General features: G+C 41.3%; 1 protein-coding gene and 1 long non-coding RNA gene across 2 annotated transcripts in view; one reads left to right on the top strand and one right to left on the bottom strand.

Moving 5' to 3' along the window:
- Window positions 1-18,186, bottom strand: part of PLD5 (phospholipase D family member 5) — a 423,368-nt gene that overhangs the window by 83,687 nt on the left and 321,495 nt on the right. The window lies entirely within an intron of this gene.
- On the top strand, window positions 403-17,629 carry LOC106995199 (uncharacterized). The gene is made up of 5 exons (XR_003730176.2): window positions 403-639; window positions 2,857-2,960; window positions 10,938-11,011; window positions 15,751-15,812; window positions 17,160-17,629. It is a non-coding gene; the product is annotated as an uncharacterized LOC106995199 (long non-coding RNA).

Raw genomic sequence — 18,186 nt, 5'->3', positions numbered from 1 at the left:
TGGGAAATTTAAAAAAGACTGTCACATCCTTAGTCTGATAAATAGGTTGTGTGTGGCTTTAAAGGAAATGAGAAAAAGCCTGCCAGCAACCAGTGGGATGTAAAACATAGACTGTGAAAAAAAGCATGTCTCAAACCTTCACAATGGTAAACACTTGGAAACCAATGAACAACCCTTAGATTCTATTCTGACTGATAGGTGTGATTAAGGAAAAGACGAAAGCTGATGCTATTCTAAAATACAGTTGTAGTAAATTCTTATAATTTTATGTTGTTTTGGCATCCCTTTTAAATGTAGGTTTCACTTTCTCATACCAAAAGCAGGGCTCAGTCACCCTTGATGCAATTTCCGGTGCTATACCACACCCAAATGGCTCAAGCTGGTGGCCAGAGATAAGAACTCAGAAGCATCTCTGCCACCTGCCTGACTGGATTCCTCGTGTTCCCAGCGTGCCCTTTAAGTGGGCCATCAGGGGAAGTGCCACCTGGGAAGTGACACACACCCTGTTCCCTTGTACAAACTACTAGCTGCCATGCATTCTCCATCTCTGCCTGACTTTTCAGTCCTTCGCATAACCCAGGGATGAAGCACTTCTCCGCGTCGCACCCTGACTCATTATGCTGTCCTTGTCCAGGATCTGTAAGTAAAAGTCTTTGAACTTGCTTCCTGTTGTGGTGGTATATTGAATTTGCACCATCTGAAGAACCAGGGGCTGTCCCAGGCTGGGTTTTCCCTGGGAAACAGGGGAGAACACAAGGTTGGGCTCCCAGTGCCACAGCAATGGTCAGGGAGGCATAAACTGGACATGGGTCAGACAAGAGCCACAAGGGCATCTGCCAGCATAAACAAGCTGCCTGTATGAGAGACCCTCCTGGTCACAGGTGGGACAACTGGGCACTAGACTGTCCTCCAGTCAAAAGAAGCATCCCATAAGAGGCACACAGCAAACATCCACGTTCAGCTCCCCTTCATTTCCTGTTAAGACAGGGTGGCTAGCCACTCTGGTGCTGAAACCCCAAGTTAGCTGGGCCCTCTCAAAACAACACTTGCCTCTATTTACCCATGTTCATGCACGTGTGTGTGCGTGTACACACACACACACAGACACACACACACCCTGATGGGAGCCACTGCATACCACTAGACTTTTCTCTTTGGCACAGATGCATCGTTCAACTCCCAAGCCCGAAACAAATCCCAAGATTATTAAAAGTGAATATGTCAGGGAAGACACTGATTTTATTCAGCAAGTGATTTTCCACCTCTTTAGTTACTGACTCATTATGCTCTCCTTGCATATCACTAATAGTTATGGAACTTTTTTCTAAGTAATTCACATATGTGACATCTCCTACATTTTACTTGAAGTTATTGACCAAATAGATGCTGACTGATAACATAGTTTTTCAGGAAGGAAGTTAACTTGGGGAAAATGGAGAAATTAATCCTTCTTTAAAATTCACAGACTAGTGATATATCTTATGAGCCACTGTAGTTAGTGGTATGATATGCTTGAATGTTCACTGAGTTGAGTTGTACATGTAATTCTGTTACTGATAAAATGAAAGGTCCAAAGAATGAAGCCTAATTTGCCTTTATAAATTAGACTTACCATTATTCCTACTATAAAGTCATAGTCACTTGCTTTCTGGTAGCCTTTTGAGAGTGACAGACATAATAATGATAGTAATAATAACAATGATAAATAGTAGCCATGTTGGCTATAACAGGATCCTGGGTAGACACAGTGACTGATAGCAGCATTCACAGTGACAACTATAATAACTAACTATATTAGTTTGTTCTCATGCTGCTAATAAAGACATATCTGAGACTGGGTAATTGATAAAGAAAAAGAGGTTTAATGGACTCACAGCTCCACATGGCTGGGAAGGCCTCACAATCATGGCAGAAGGCAGAGGAGGAGCAAGGGCACATCTTACATGGCAGCAGGCAAGAGAGAGCATGTGCAGGGGAACTGCCCTTTATGAAAGCATCAGATCTCATGAGACTTACTCATTATCATGAGAACAGCATGGGAAAAACCCATCTCCATGATTCAATTACCTCCCACCAGGTCCCTTCCATGACATGTGGGGATTATGGGAGCTACAATTCAAGATGAGATTTGGGTGGGGACACAGTCAAACCGTATCACTAACATTTATGGAACCTTTAATAACTGCCTGATGAAGTTCCAAGTATTTCACATACGTGATATTGTTAAGTCCTCACAAAAACACTGAGTATCAGGCTTTCATCTCCATGTTACAAAAGAGGCAACCAAGGCACAGAGAGGTACAGAAACTTATCCCAAATCACACATCCAGTAAATATATCCATAGATGTGGATTGCCTATGTGAAAACAATGTGTGTCGTGCATCATGGTACATGTAAAAACAAAATAATTTGGCATACATTAGATACCCTTTTGTGCAGAGATTTAGGTGGGCAATTTGCTCATTCACATGTGTTTACATTGCTGCATATAAATGAATGCTTGAGGAGGAAGTGGTTCCTCACCAGGTTGCACAACCAAATATACTGAGCAAGTATTTTCAAAATGCACATGCTGAGGTGCCACTGCAAACCAATGGAACCAGAATCTCCAGCATTTACAAAAACAAACACCCAGTGAGAATGATGCATCTTGATTAAGAACAGCTGGTCTTTTAGTAATCTTATAGATGTTTGTTTCTCCATGTCATCATAATGGTTAACAATCGCCTTTAAAGAAAGTCTTTGATTGAACACAAATAATACATTAATTGGACTAACAAATCAAACATGCCTGTCTTTATACTACCAGGGTAATATGAACATGTCACCAGTGAAATTTTTTGTTTTCATTTAAGGAATACTTTTTTGATTATTTAGTCTGGTAACTATCAGCATATCAAAGAAGATGTGAAAAGAAGCACTTTGAAGCTACAAGAACTCCACTGCAGCCTAGGCAGAGGTGAGATGACAAAAATGTTTGGCTAAAATAGTTTTGGCAATGAGAGCTTTTCTGAAGTCAAAGTTTATAGTAATAAGTAAGAATATATATAATAATTCCTTATTAAACAACACAAATTTAAGATTACAGTAATTTGGGGTTACAGAATACATTTCCACTATTTATGAAGTGAGAGCCTCTTAAAAGTTTTGGAGCATTCATCTTTAACTTAGTGAAAGGTACCAATATATTTTGAGTAACACTGATGATAAGCAAACCAAGCTTGTTAGGAATGAGTTATTGGCTCATTAAAACAACAGTCTGCTGCTAAACATCTGTTTGACAATTGGCTCTGAGGCTGCTTTGATGTGGTATATGAAGTATGCATTTTAAAACACTAAAATACCACTCTTTAAAGGTATTCTATATGTCAGACTTCACTCATCCACACAGCTTATCCATAAGATTTTAATGAATGAAGTTTTTTTTTTTGTACCACCCCCCATGATTCCATTACTGAATGTTCATAATGAACTTCTGGAACTCTGCTACTTACAAAGACAAAGAAAAGGGAGAAGAGAGAAGGCCCTAATGAATTTATGCCCATAACATAAGTAATTAAGAATTTCAAATGACTCCATGGGGCTGGGAGTGCTTTAATTCCCCCATAAACAGTGTATATTAATACTGAAAGGCCTTTCTTAATACACATGAAGGCTACCTTTCTCGGGCAACCATTAGTATCCCCCAAAACATGAAAAAAGGGTATGGCTGGAAAGATGGCTAAATAGGAAGAGCTCCGGTCTGCAGCTCCCAGCAAGATTGACACAGAAGGCAGGTGATTTCTGCATTTCCAACTGAGGTACCAGGTTCATCTCATTGGGAATGGCTTGACAGTGGGTGCAGCCCATGGAGGGTGAGCCGAACCAGGGTGGGGTGTCACCTCACCTGGGAAGTGCAAGGGGTCAGGGAATTTTCTCCCCTACCCAAGGGAAGCCGTGAGGCACTAAGCCTGAGGAACCATGCACCTCAGCCCTGATACTGCACTTTTCCCACAGTCTTCAAAACCCATAGACCAGGAGGTACCCTCCAGTGCCTACCCCACTAGGGCCCTGGGTTTCAAGCACAAAACTGGGTGACCATTCGGGCAGACACTGAACTAGCTGCAGTTTTTTTTCCATACCCCAGTGGCACCTGGAATGCCAGCGAGACAGAACTGTTCACCCCCCTGGAAAGGAAGCTGAAGCCAAGGAGCCAAGTGGTCTGGTTCAGTGGGTCCCAACCCCATGGAGCCCAGCAAGCTAAGATCTGCTGGCTTGAAATTGTCGCTGCCAGCACAGCAGCAGTCTGAGATCAACCTGGGATGCTCGAGCTTGGCTGGGGGAGGGGAGTCCACCATTGCTGAGGCTTGAGTAGGTAGTTTTACCCTCACAGTGTAAACAAAACCGCCAGGAAATTCGAACTGGGTGGAGCCCACTGCAGCTCAGCTAGGCTGGTATGGCCAGACTGCCTCTCTAGATTTCTCCTGTCTGGGAAGGGCATCTCTGAAAAAAAGACAGCAGCCCCAGTCAGGGATAACTTATAGATAAAACCCTCATCTCCCTGGGACAGAGCACCTGGGGTAAGGGGCAGCTGTGGGCGCAGCTTCAACAGACTTAAACGCCCCTGCCCAACGGCTCTGAAGAGAGCAGCAGACCTCTCAGCACAGTGTTTGAGCTTTGCTAAGGGTCAGACTGCCTCTTCAAGTTAGTCCCTGACTCTCATGTATCCTGACTGGAAGACAGCTCCCAGGTGGAGCCAACAGATACCTCATGCAGGAGAGCTCCAACTGGCATCTGGCATGTGCTCCTCAGATGAAGATTCAAGAAAAAAGAACAGGCAGCAATCTTTGCTGTTCTGCAGCCCTGCTAGTGATACCCAGGCAAACAGGGTACAGAGTGGACCTCTAACAAACTCCAGCAGATCCACAGCAGAGGGACTTGTTGGAAGGAAAACTAACAAAAAGGAATAGCACATCTACTCAGCAACCCCATCGGAAGATCACCAATAACAAAGACCAAAGGTAGATAAATCCACGAAGATGGGGAGAAACCAGTGCAAAAAGGCTGAGTATTCTAAAACCCAGAACACCTCTTCTCCAAAGGATCACACGTCCTCAACAGCAAGAGAACAAAACTGGATGGAGAATTAGTTTGATGAATTGACCATAAGTAGGCTTCAGAAGGTGGGTAATAACAAACTCCTCCGAGCTAAAGGAGCTTGTTCTAACCCAATGCAAGGAAGCTAAAGAACCTTGAAAAAAGGTTAGAGAAATTGCTAACTAGAATATCCAGTTTAGAGAAGAACATAAATGACCTGACGGAGCTGAAAAACACAGCATGAGAACTTCGTGAAGCATACACAAGTATCAATAACCAAATCGATCAAGCGGAAGAAAGGATATCAGAGAGTGAAGATCAACTTAATGAAATAAAGCTAGAAGACAAGATTAGAGAAAAAACAATGAAAAGGAATGAACAAAACCTGCAAGAAATCCAGGACTATGTGAAAAGACCAAATCTACACTTGATTGGTATACCTGAAAGTGACAGAGAGAATGGAACCAAGCTGGAAAACACTCTTTAGGATATTATCCAGGAGAACTTCCCAACCTAGCAAGACAGGCCAACATTCAAATTCAGGAAATACAGAGACCCACCACAAAGATACTCCTCGAGCAAAGCAACCCCAAGACACATAATTGTCAGATTCAACAGGGTTGAAACGAGGGAAAAAGTGTTAAGGGCAGCCAGAGAGAAAGGTCGAGTTACCCACAAAGGGAAGTCCATCAGACTAACAGCAGATCTCTCTGCAGAAACCCTACAAGCCAGAAGAGAGTGGGGCCAGTATTCAACATTCTTAAAAGAATTTTCAACTCAGAATTTCATATCCAGCCAAACTGAGCTTCATAATTGAAGGAGAAATAAAATCCTTTACAGACAAGCAAATGCTGAGAGATTTTGTCACAACCAGGCCTGCCTTACAGGAGCTCTTGAAGGAAGCACTAAACATGGAAAGGAACACCCAGTACCAGTCGGGTGTTTTGCAAAAACATACCAAATTGTAAAGATCATCGACACTAGGAAGAAACTGCATCTACTAATGGGCAAAATAATCAGTTAGCATCATAATGATAGGATCAAATTCACACATAACAATATTAATCTTAAATGTAAACGGGCTAAATGTCCCAATTAAAAGATACAGACTGGAAAATTGGACAAGAGTCAAGACCCATCAGTGTGCTGTATTCAGGAGACCCATTTCACATGGAAAAAAACACATAGGCTCAAAATAAAGAGATGGAGAAATATTTACCAAGCAAGTGGAAAGCAAAAAACGAGCAGGAGTTGCAATCCTAATCTCTAATAAAACAGACTTTAAACCAACAAAGATCAAAAAAGACAAGGGCATTACATAGTGGTAAAGGGATCAATGCAACAAGAAGAACCAACCATCATAAATATATATGCACCCAATACAGGAGCACCCAGATTCATAAAGCAAGTTCTTAGAGACCTACAAAGAGACCTACACTCCCACACAATAATAGTGGGAGACTTTAACACCCCACTGTCAATATTAGACCAATGAGACAGAAAATTAACAAGGATATTCAGGACTTGAACTCAGCTCTGGACCAAGCAGACCTAATAGACATCTAAGAACTCTCCACTCCAAATCAACAGAATATACATGCTTCGCAGCACCTCAATGCACTTATTCTAAAATTGACCACATAAATGGAAGGAAAACACTCCTCAGCAAATGCAAAAGAACAGAAATCATAACAGTCTCTCACACTACAGTACAATCAAATTAGAACTCAGGATTAAGAAATTCACTCAAAACTGCACAACTACATGGAGACTGAACAACCTGCTCCTGAATGACTACTGGGTAAATAACAAAATGAAGGCAGAAATAAAGATGTTCTTTGAAACCAATGAGAACAAAGACACAATGTACCAGAATCTCTGTGACACACTGAAAGCAGTGTGGAAAGGGAAATTGACAGCACTAAATGCTCACAAGAGAAAGCAGGAAAGATCTAAAATCGACACCCTAACATCACAATTAAAAGAACTAGAGAAGCAAGAGCAAACAAATTCAAAAGCTAGCAGAAGACAAGAAATAACTAAGATGAGAGTAGAAGTGAAGGTGATAGAGACACAAAAAACCCCTTCAAAAAATCAATGAATCCAGGAGCTGGATTTTTGAAAAGATCAACAGAATAGATGGACTGCTAGCCAGATTAATAAAGAAGAAAGAGAGAAGAATCAACTAGACACAAGAAAAATGATAAAGGGGATATTACCACAGATCCCACAGAAATACAAACTACCATCAGAGAATACAATACACACCTCTACGCATATAACCAGAAAATCTAGAAGAAATGGATAAATTCCTGGACACATACACCCTCCCAAGTCTAAACCAGGAAGAAGTCAAATCCCTGAATAGACCAATAACAAGTTCTGAAATTGAGGCACTAATTAATAGCCTACCAACCAAAAAAAAAAAAATAAGTCCGGGACCAGATGGATTCACAACCAAATTCTACCAGAGGTACAAAGAGGAGATGGTATCATTCCTTCTGAAACTATTCCAAACAATAGAAAAAGAGGGAATCCTCCGTAACTCATTTTATGAGGCCAGCATCATCCTGATACCAAAACCTGGCAGAGACACAGCAAAAAGAGAAAATTTCAGGCCAATATCCCTGATGAACATGGATGTGAAAATCCTCAATAAAATACTGGCAAACTGAATCTGGCAGCATATCAAAAAGCTTATCCACCACGATCAAGTCGGCTTTGTCCCTGGGATGCACGGCTGGTTCAACATATGCAAATCAATAAACATAATACATCACATAAACAGAACCAATGACAAAACCCACATGATTATCTCAATAGATGCAGAAAAGGCCTTCGACAAAATTCAACACCCCTTCATACTAAAAACTCTCAATAGACTAGGTATCAGTGGAACATATCTCAAAATAATAAGAACTATTTATGATAAACCCACAGCCAATATCATCCTGAATGGGCAAAAACTGGAAGCATTCCCTTAAAACCAGCATAAGACAAGGATGCCCTCTCTCACTATTCCTATTCAGTATAGTATTGGAAGTTCTGGCCAGGGCAATCAGGCAAGAGAAAGAAATAAAGCGTATTCAAATAGGAAGAGAGGAAGTCAAATTGTCTCTGTTTGCAGATGACATGATTGTGTATTTAGAAAACACCACTGTCTCAGTGCAAAATCTCCTTAAGCTGATAAGCAACTTCAGCAAAGTCTCAGAATACAAAATCAATGTGCAAATATCACAGGTATTTCTATACATCAATAATAGACAAACAGCCAAATCATGAGTGAACTCCCATTCGTGATTGCTACTAATAGAATAAAATACCTAGGAATAGAACTTACAAGGGATGTGAAGGACTTCTTCAAGAAGAACAACAAACCACTGCCCAAGGAAATAAGAGAGGACACAAACAAAAAACATCCCATACTCATGGATAGGAAGAATCAATATGAAAATGGCTATACTGGCCAAAGTAATGTATAGATTCAATGCTATCCCCATCAAGCTACCATTGACTTTCTTCATAGAATTGGAAAAAGCTACTTTAAACTTCATATGGAACCAAAAAAGAGCCTGCATAGCCAAGACAATCCTAAGCAAAAAGAATAAAGCTGAAGGCATCATGCTACCTGACTTCAAACTATACTACAAGGCTGCAGTAACCAAAACAGCATGGTACTGGTATAAAAACAGACATACAGGACAATGGAACAGAACAGAGCCCTCAGAAATAATACCACACATCTACAACTATCTGATCTTTGACAAACCTGACCGAAAGAAGCAATGGGGAAAGGATTCCCTATTTAATAAATGGTGTTGGGAAAACTGGCTAGCCATATGCAGAAAACTGACACTGTACTCCTTCCTTACAGTTTATACAAAAATTAACTCAAGATGGATTACAGACTTAAACATAAGATGGAAAATCACAAAAATCCTAAAAGAAAACCTAGGCAATACCATTCAGGACATAGGCATGGGCAAAGACTTCATGTCTAAAACACCAAAAGCGATGGTAACAAAAGCCAAAATTGACAAATGGGATCTAATTAAACTAAAGAGCTTCTGCACAGTAAAGGAAACTATCATCACAGTGAGCAGGCAACCTACAGAATGGGAGAAAATTTTTGCAATCTATCCCTTTGACAAAGGGCTAATATCCAGAATCTACAAAGAACTTAAACAAATTTACAAGAAAAAAAAAAAAATCAAAAAGTGTCCAAAGGATATGAACAGGCACTTCTCAAAATAAGACATTTCTGCAGCCAACAAACATATGAAAAAAAGCTCATCATCACTGGTCATCAGAGAAATGCAAATCAAAACCACAATGAGATACCATCTCATGCCAGTTAGTATAGGGATCATTAAAAAGTCAGGAAACAACAGATGCTGGAGAGGATGTGGAGAAATAGGAAAGCTTGTACACTGTTGGTGGGAGTGTAAATTAGTTCAACCATTGTGGAAGACAATGTGGTGATACCTCAAGGATCTAGAACCAGAAATACCATTTGACCCAGCAATCCCATTACTGGGTATATACCCAAATGATTATAAATCATTCTACTATAAAGACACATGTATACGTATGTTCACAATAGCAACCCAAATGTACATCAATGATAGACTGGATAAAGAAAATGTGGCACATATATACCATGGAATACTATGGAGCCATAAAAAGGGATGAGTTCATGTCCTTTGCAGGGACATGGATGAAGCTGGAAACCATCATTCTAATCAAACTAACACAAGAACAGAAAATCAAACACCGCACGTTCTCACTCATAAGTGGGAGTTGAACAATGAGAACAGATGGACACAGGGAGGGTAACATCACACACTGGAGCCTGTTGGGTGGTGGGGGGCTAGGGGAGGGATAGCATTAGGAGAAATACCCAATGTAGGTGATGGGTGCAGCAAACCACCATGGCATGTGTTTACCTATGCAACAAACCTGCACGTTTTGTACCTGTACCCTAGAACTTATAAAAATAAAAAAAAGTTTGCACTGAAGAGCAAACAAAAACCACAACAATTCCAGATAAATGTTTTTAAATTAGAGCAGGTCAACCTAATTGTTTTCTGCTTTTCAGACTGGCAACGTTTGAGAATTTCATGATTTTCCATAAAATCTATAAATAAATATTCCTCTTTCAAAAGGAGTGCAGGGCCCCTCTGCTGGGATCCAGGAAGAAAGCGAACAAGGCCTTCAGACAGGGGATTTCCACTGGTCCTTTGTCACTACCGAGCCCAAAAGTGCATGGGCAGCAAGTTACCAAATCGCCTTCCGTAAGGTCTACAAACCCATCTGGGACACATGGCAGGGACCAACACGGGCGAGTCTGGTGCAAAGATTCAGGCTCTGACATTGGGGGCCCAGGCTGGATGTGAATTGCCGGTCTTTTACCATTGGGCTGGTGCCCACTTTTTGGAATAGGTGCTAATCAACTGTCTGCATTTAGATAAAATGGGTTAATTGATAACAAATGTATACGTTCCCTGAGCTATCCGTGGTACTGAGCGATGATTTTTTTTTTTTTTATTATTATACTTTAAGTTCTAGGGTACATGTGCACAACATGCAGGTTTGTTACATATGTATACATGTGCCATGTTGGTGTGCTGCACCCACTGACTCGTCATTTACATTAGGTATATCTCGGTTTTCTAACAACCCTCCAGGTTAAAGCTTATCCAGCATCTAGAACTATAATAAATTCACCCAGTCTCTATGTGCTGAAATGCTATTGTGATTGCTCATATATACACTTGCCATTTTTATGTTCATTATGAACCTTTAGCTATTCCATCTTTCTGCACATATTATTGGTGCTCTAACCTATCTTGTGTTCCAGCTTCCAGACTTCCCATGTTCCAACTCCACTTCTGCTGGAGGCAGAATAGAAACCCCGTCAGTTATCACAACTCAGTAAGTCCCAGCACAATGCACTTGCATTGCTCTTCTCTGTGAGGTCCCTCACTGTGTCCTGGAGAGAAAAGAAGCTTTTAACATGAGAATTTTTCTTCACAAATCCATCATAAGGCTATCTTTTTCTTCCTAGATGCTTTCCAATGACTACTCTGGTGCTGACTTTCCCAGGCTATTTTCAAAGCATAGGTTTTCAGGAAGACAAGATGGTGTTGTTGCAATGATTCTGTTCAGAGAAAAGGATGTTCATATTCTGCCGGCTACAAATGCATTAATTAACACTCAAATCACAATGAAGTCTCCACAGAATCACAAGCTGCTGCCATGTTGCAGAATCTGTTATTATAGAATGTAACAAAAATGATGATTGACTTTAGAAAATAAGTACTACATTCTACCCTATCAAGAAGCCACTGATCCCTCCATGTCTAGAAAGGACATAAACATGTTATAATTCAGAAAAATGGCTGATTTTGTGTCTTTACATTCTACTCCAGTGCAAAGATACTTCGCTGTGGGATGGAAAACAATTCGAGGCTAATTATCAGAGTCCTCTTCAACACTGCAGAATATCCAGAAATTACCCAGGGAACACGTAGATGGTTGCCAAGGGGGAGCTGAATATTCAGGGAACCCTGAAGAGAATATTTGAATTGTTATATCCAGTTGTTCATCTACTTGTTTTATACAATTGCATGAGCAGTCACTTGCAGGTGAGCCACTCATGCAGCACAATGTGGGAGGCGACAGAGTGGCATGAGTGGGGCAATTACCTTCTCTCCTGGAGACTTTTATGGTGTAGATTTCTTGTGCCCCCAATCAGAACATTGCAAACCCTAGGGAAGCATCAGGACAGACCCTTCGCAAAATGTCCCGTTATTTTCAGCAAGGCAGTGAACTAATGGGGGCAAGGGGAGCAGAGGGAGCATTCTGTTCCAGGGCAATCAAAGGAGGCCTTGTCTGCAGGGAATTTAAAAATAAATTCTAAAAGCTCAGTTGGTTTATCTGGTACCAGCAATTCTAAACAATGTCAGTGATTAAAGACTCTTTTGACAGGCAGAGGACTCGATTTCTTCCCACCCCTATTCTCTCAGTCCCTCACTGTCAGCCAGTGCTGCGCTGCTGTGAAGATATTCAATGCTGTGTTACCCTTGTCTTCTTTGGATTTACCTGAGCCTGTGCTGCCCTGGGCTGTGGTTTCTAACCAGAAATCACTGTAGGTAGCATAGGTAGAATTGAGTGTGTATAGGCCAGGCACGGTGGCTCACGTCTGTAATCCCAGCACTTTGGGAGGCCGAGGTGGGCAGATCACTTGAGGTCAAAAGTTTGAGACCATCCTGGCCAGCAAGGTGAAATCCCACCTCTACTGAAAATACAAAAATTAGCCGGGCATGGTGGTGCATGGTGGTGGTCCCAGCTACTCGGGAGGCTGAGGTAGGAGAATTGCTTGAAGCCAGGAGGCAGAGATTGCAGTGAGCTGAGATTTTGCCACTGCACTCCAGCCTGGGTGACAGAGCGAGACTCTGTCTCAAAACAAAACCAGAATTGTGTGTGTGTGTGTGTGTGTGTGTAGGGAGGACAGTTCATGGTTAACCTGTGAGCTACTTTCAGTGTTTCAAATATCATCACACTTCCATTGCACACTCACTAAAATCTCAAGTGCTTTTGCTTTTAGTTTAAATTATTTAAACATAGCAGGGTAATGCTTATGCAGGGTGGTGAGTGGTACACACAGGCGTTGGGATCAGGCTGACCTAGGTGGAGTCCTGGCTCTGTCACTGACCAGATGTAAGCCCTGGGAAACTAGGGCACTCATTGTGAGATGTGGATATTCCTATATTTCAGCCTACCTTACAAAGAGCTAGAAGAGGGCTAGAGGAATAAGTGTAAAATATCCTATATAGGGCTGAAGACACAGGAAATGCTCAATAAATTGTAGCTTTTATTACATACTGACCAGAAGCTGTTATTGACACTTATTTCAATAGTTGTATATATATGCATATATATCAATATATATTTAATGAGACAATAGAATATCCTAGGTTTCCATTCCCCTCCCTGTAATATCAATGAAGAGATGTGTGTTGAGTAATGATAGTGCCAAACTATATTAGTTCCTTAAAAAAAAGGAATTAGAAAAAAAATATCAAAATATAAGGTCCATAGGGAAGATAACAATATTTTTGCCAGAGAAAGGGGATGTTCTAAATAGTGGTTCTCAAACTTGAATATGCATAGGAATCACCTGGATGGCTTGTTAGAACTAAATTTCTGGCTCCAGAGTTTCTATTTAATAGGTCTGTGTTGGAACTTAAGGATTTGCCAGGTGGGGTGGGCGTGGTGGCTCATGCCTGTAATCTCACTACTTTGGGAGACCAAGGCAGGAGGATCGCTTGAGCTCAGGAGTTTGAGATCAGCCTGGGCAACATAGGGAGACCCTGTCTCTACAAATAATTTTGAAAAATTAACCAAGTGTTATGGTGCCTATCTATGTTTCCAGATACTTGGGAAGCTGAGGCAGTAGGGTCACCTGAGCCCAGGAGGTCAAGGCTGCAGTGAGCTGAGATCATGCCACTGCACTCCAGGCTAGGTGACAGAGGGAGGCTAGGTCTCAAAAAAAAAAAAAAAAAAAAAAAAAAAAAAAAAATCCCAGGTGGTAAAGCAGCTTCTGCTCCTGGTCTAAGGATCGTGCATGAGAACCACTGTGCTAGAAGTCAGTACTTCTAGACTTTAACATGCACACAAATCACCTGGGGTGATTTGAACTTATTAAAACTGAGACTCTCATTCAATAGGTCGGAGGAAGGGCATGAGAATTCTGCATTTCTAACAAGCTCTCAAACGATGCCAATACTGCCGGTCTGCAGATCACACTTGGAGTAGCAAGGCAGTAGGGCTGCTGCGTCTGATACAGTAGTGAAAAGCCACATGTAGCTATTGAACCCTTAAAATGTGGCTAGACCCAACGGACAAATGTTCATATGTGTAAAATACACACTGGATTTAGGAGACTTAGTATCAATAATGGAAAATATATCGATAATTTTTAATATTGATGTGTTGGGTTAAATAATTTTTGGCTTTAAATTTTTTTTTAACATGCATAAGATTTAGCATCACGTACATGGTCTCATTATACTTCTATTGGATAGCCCTGCTGTAGAGAACATTAAACAGCCTCTGCCTCCTGAGCCCAACACTAGTCTTGAAGCAGCTCCAATGTGCCACACTGACTGCTTTGTAAAAATGTCTCTTCAATGTCTTTTTTTTTTTTTTAGACAGAGTCTCGCTCTGTCACCAGGCTGGACTGCAGTGGCAAGATCTCCGCTCACTGCAACCTCCGCCTCCCAGGTTCAAGCGATTCTCCTGCCACAGCCTCCTAAGTACCTGGGACTACAGGTGCACACCACCATGCCTAGCTAATTTTTAGTAGAGACGGGGTTTCACCATGTTGGCCAGGATGGTCTCAATCTCTTGACCTCATGATCCTCCTGCCTCGACCTCCCAAAGTGCTGGGAAAATACTTCTTTCATTAAGTCAAAAATCTTCAATGGTTCTCCACTGTAGAAAAGATAAACCTCAAACTTTTAAATTTAGCATCCCAGGCCATCCACAGTCTACACAATCTTCTTTGCCAATGTACATATAGTTGCTTCCCTAAAGACAGAGCGCAAAAGTATTTGCTGTTTGATTAATGATGATTCTGATCCATATTTTAAAGGGAGAAGTCAATTGGCCTTGCCTGACATCTGCCTCTCCTCTCATGCAGTTGTTCCCTGCACATCTGGAAGCCCTGCAGCTCTGGGAGCTAATGAATCCTCTCCCAGTGGCAAATAACTCACAACTGCTCTGTCACTCAGGTTAAACTCAACAAGTGAAACTTTCCGATACTTGGCCATCAGTATCCCTAAGAAACCAAATACATTTTTTTTTGTTTGTTTGTTTCTCCAGAGGCATTCTCCAAATTGGTGTGAGGTTTAAGTGTTTTTGAAAAATTGTTGACTTTTAAAACTATTCTGAGATTATTTATCCCTAACCTGTATCTCTGTCTCTATCTGTATCATCTCCAGGGCTTATTCCCGACCTTTACTTACACCCCTTGATTATATGTCATCTTCACTTTGTGATGGTCTTTGTTCCCAAATTCTCAAATACATTCAAGGGCAAATAGAAAGCCAACTATAGCACTGGCAGGGCGCCATGGCTCACGCTTGTAATCCCAGCACTGTGGGAGGCCGAGGCAGGTGAATCACTTGACATCAGGAGTTCAAGATCAGCCTGGCCAACAGAGTGAAACCCCATCTCTACTAAAGATACAAAAATTAGCCAGGTATGGTGGTGGGCGCCTGAAATCCCAGCTACTTGGGAGGCTGAAGCACAGGAATCACTTGAACTCGCGCCACTGCACTCCAGCCTGGGTGACAGAGCGAGACTCTGTCTCTAAAAAATAAAAAATAATAACAAAATAAAAAAGCCAATCATAGTACCATCTAAAGAAAAGGAATGGTGGAGGTCTGAGTTCATGTTACTGTAACTTAAACAACAGCAAAAGGAAAGTGGAATATTCTTATAATTTCCACTAACTCCATCCCTAACTCAGGTATTCATTTCAAAACATAATTTGTAATCTTCCATTAACGAAGCTCTTACTCAAAATTATAAGCCTGTTAACATGTTATGTGTATGTTTGGTTTATCTTAATCTTGCTTTATTTTGAAGTATGATTTCTCCCACAGGCTTCTGAGGATGAGTTCAGACCCACCAGTTCTAGAACAAATATGTATATTTAAAAATTTTAGTAAGTATGGCTGGTGATAAATGGTAGTATGCTTTGCTTTACTGTAGTTTGAGTATCTTGTTAAGACATCATTCCTTGTTAAATATTTGTAATGTTGTCAAACGACTGTCAATATTATCAAATGGGCTGTCTCTCAACTGGCCCGGTATAATCAAATCATCCCAGCCCCACATGGCTACCATCATGTATAATGCTTTATTTGTCAAATGCAATGAGAACCCACCACAGGTCATGGTGCTTCCAAAAAGAGGAAATAAAGAGTAAGGGGAAAAGCAATGATCAGTACATCAGACTAGCTGGACTAGCTGGACTCTAAGGCAGAGGTTCTCATATTTTCTTGGATCACAGCACCCTTAGTGTCTCAATTATTGTTTCATGGACTCCCTAAGCCAAAAGAAACACCTAAGAGTTTGATGTTTTTATGTAGTTAGGTCCAAATGACTTCATATTTATTTATATCCTAACAATTTTGTAGCTGTTTGAAAAAAGTTGTACACATAAAATATATTTTTCATTCCCAAATACCCACAATTACTCACTAATGGGATGTGTGGACCTGTTCAGCACCGCACAGCTTTTCAAACCTTGGAATCAGATTGGAAATTGCTTCATTTCTTGTTCTACGAAGAGTTCTAACCCCTGTTTTCTGTTACAGCAAACACCAAAATCCTAGTTTCGCCATGAACACTGAAATTATTAACTGCTTCAAAATAATAGCTTCTGTGGTGACCAGAGCAACAAATTTTACTAGGTTTGCCTTGAAAATTTGAAATATCCACAGCACCTACATGAATTTGCTGCGGTGCCCCAGGCTCTACCTCACTGCAGTTGGAAACCGTAACTCTCAGGTGTCCTCTTTTTTTACAATTATTTTTAGTTTTTGAGATGGAGTCTCACTCCGTCACCCAGGCTGGAGTGCAGTGGTGTGATCTCGGCTCACTGCAATCTCCGCCTCCTGGATTCAAGCAATTCTTGTGCCTCAGCCTTCTGAGTAGCTGGGGTTACAGGCGTCCACCACAATGCCTGGTTAATTTTTGTATTTTTAGTAGAGACTGGGTTTCACCCTGTTGGCCAGGCTGGTCTCGAACCCTGTCCTCAAGTGATCCACCCACCTCAGCCTCCCAAAGTGCTGGGATTACAGTGTGAGCTACTGTGCCCAACCTCAGTTGTCTTCTGACTCTGAGAAGTTAAGATTCAACTGACTTTTAAACTTGAAGCTTGCAATTCCTTCCTCTCCACTTTTGGGACCCACTGCACTATGAGAAAAAAACAAAAGCATGAGAAATCCAGGGGACTGTGGATGGAAGGGCAGTAAGCATTTGAAGTACTTTGGTGTTTTTCCTGTAGGGGAGGACAAATGGATTCCTGAGGTGCAGGGCAATCAACAGATGAGATCCAAGAGTCAGAACCCTGGAATGGACCACCTGAACTTTCCTATGGAGCCCCAGGACTTCTTCCCCCAGTTCCTGCTGTTTCTCCTCCTCCCTGTAGCAGGCTTCTTAAAGCAGGTAGTTTGACCTGCTCAGCACCACACTGCATAAAACAATGCCGGAAGACTTGAGCAGTGGTGACTTACCAAGACAGCTGGCTGCCTATGTTTATGGCATTTGGAATCCACTGGGAACACATACATTTGTCACAGTGTGTTCTTGAAATAAGTGAGGCCGTCTCCCAACTGGCCCTACATAATCAACGCAGCCCAGCCCCACATGGCTACTCCGATGGATAATGCTCTATTTGCCAAATGCAACGGGAACCTACCACAGGCCAGGGTGCTTCCAACAACAACAACAACAAAAAATGAGAAACTAAAGACAGTAAGGGAGAAAGAGGCTGGGTATAAGCACTTATCAATACATCGGACTGCAAACTCCTAGAATGGAATTATTAGGTGCGTATATTATTTGGGATCATTATGACCAGGAATATTAATAAAATTGTGAATAGTATGTATTCATAATTTTTATTTGGGGAAGAGGGCAAAAAAATAACTGTAGCTAGTTTTAGATGTCCATAAACAAAATTCTCTATTAATTTCCGATAAGATGAGCAATGACAACACAGCACCACAAGCCTTGCCTGGGGTAGAGAGAGACTGTAGAAGGGAAACTGTTTGTTAGAGAATCATACTCATAATCCCCTTAAGAGTCTCTTAATTCCCCTCATTAGAACTTTCATGGGTCTCCCTTTTCATTTTCTAACATCTTACACTGGCTACATCATTGAAATAGAATGAAAAGAATAAACCTCTCTGCTCATTTTTTTTTTTAAGGTTGGCATTTTAAATTTGACATGAGACTCTTTTACTGTATATTTTTTTCTTGGACAGGATGAAAAAACCTCACAGCTTGTGGTGTTGACAGCATTCTAGAAG

This window comes from Macaca mulatta, chromosome 1 (genome assembly GCF_049350105.2).
Source record: "Macaca mulatta isolate MMU2019108-1 chromosome 1, T2T-MMU8v2.0, whole genome shotgun sequence".
NCBI lineage: Eukaryota > Metazoa > Chordata > Mammalia > Primates > Cercopithecidae > Macaca > Macaca mulatta.
The sequence above is the reverse complement of the archived record's forward strand: the minus strand, read 5'-3'. Positions and strand labels throughout refer to the sequence as shown.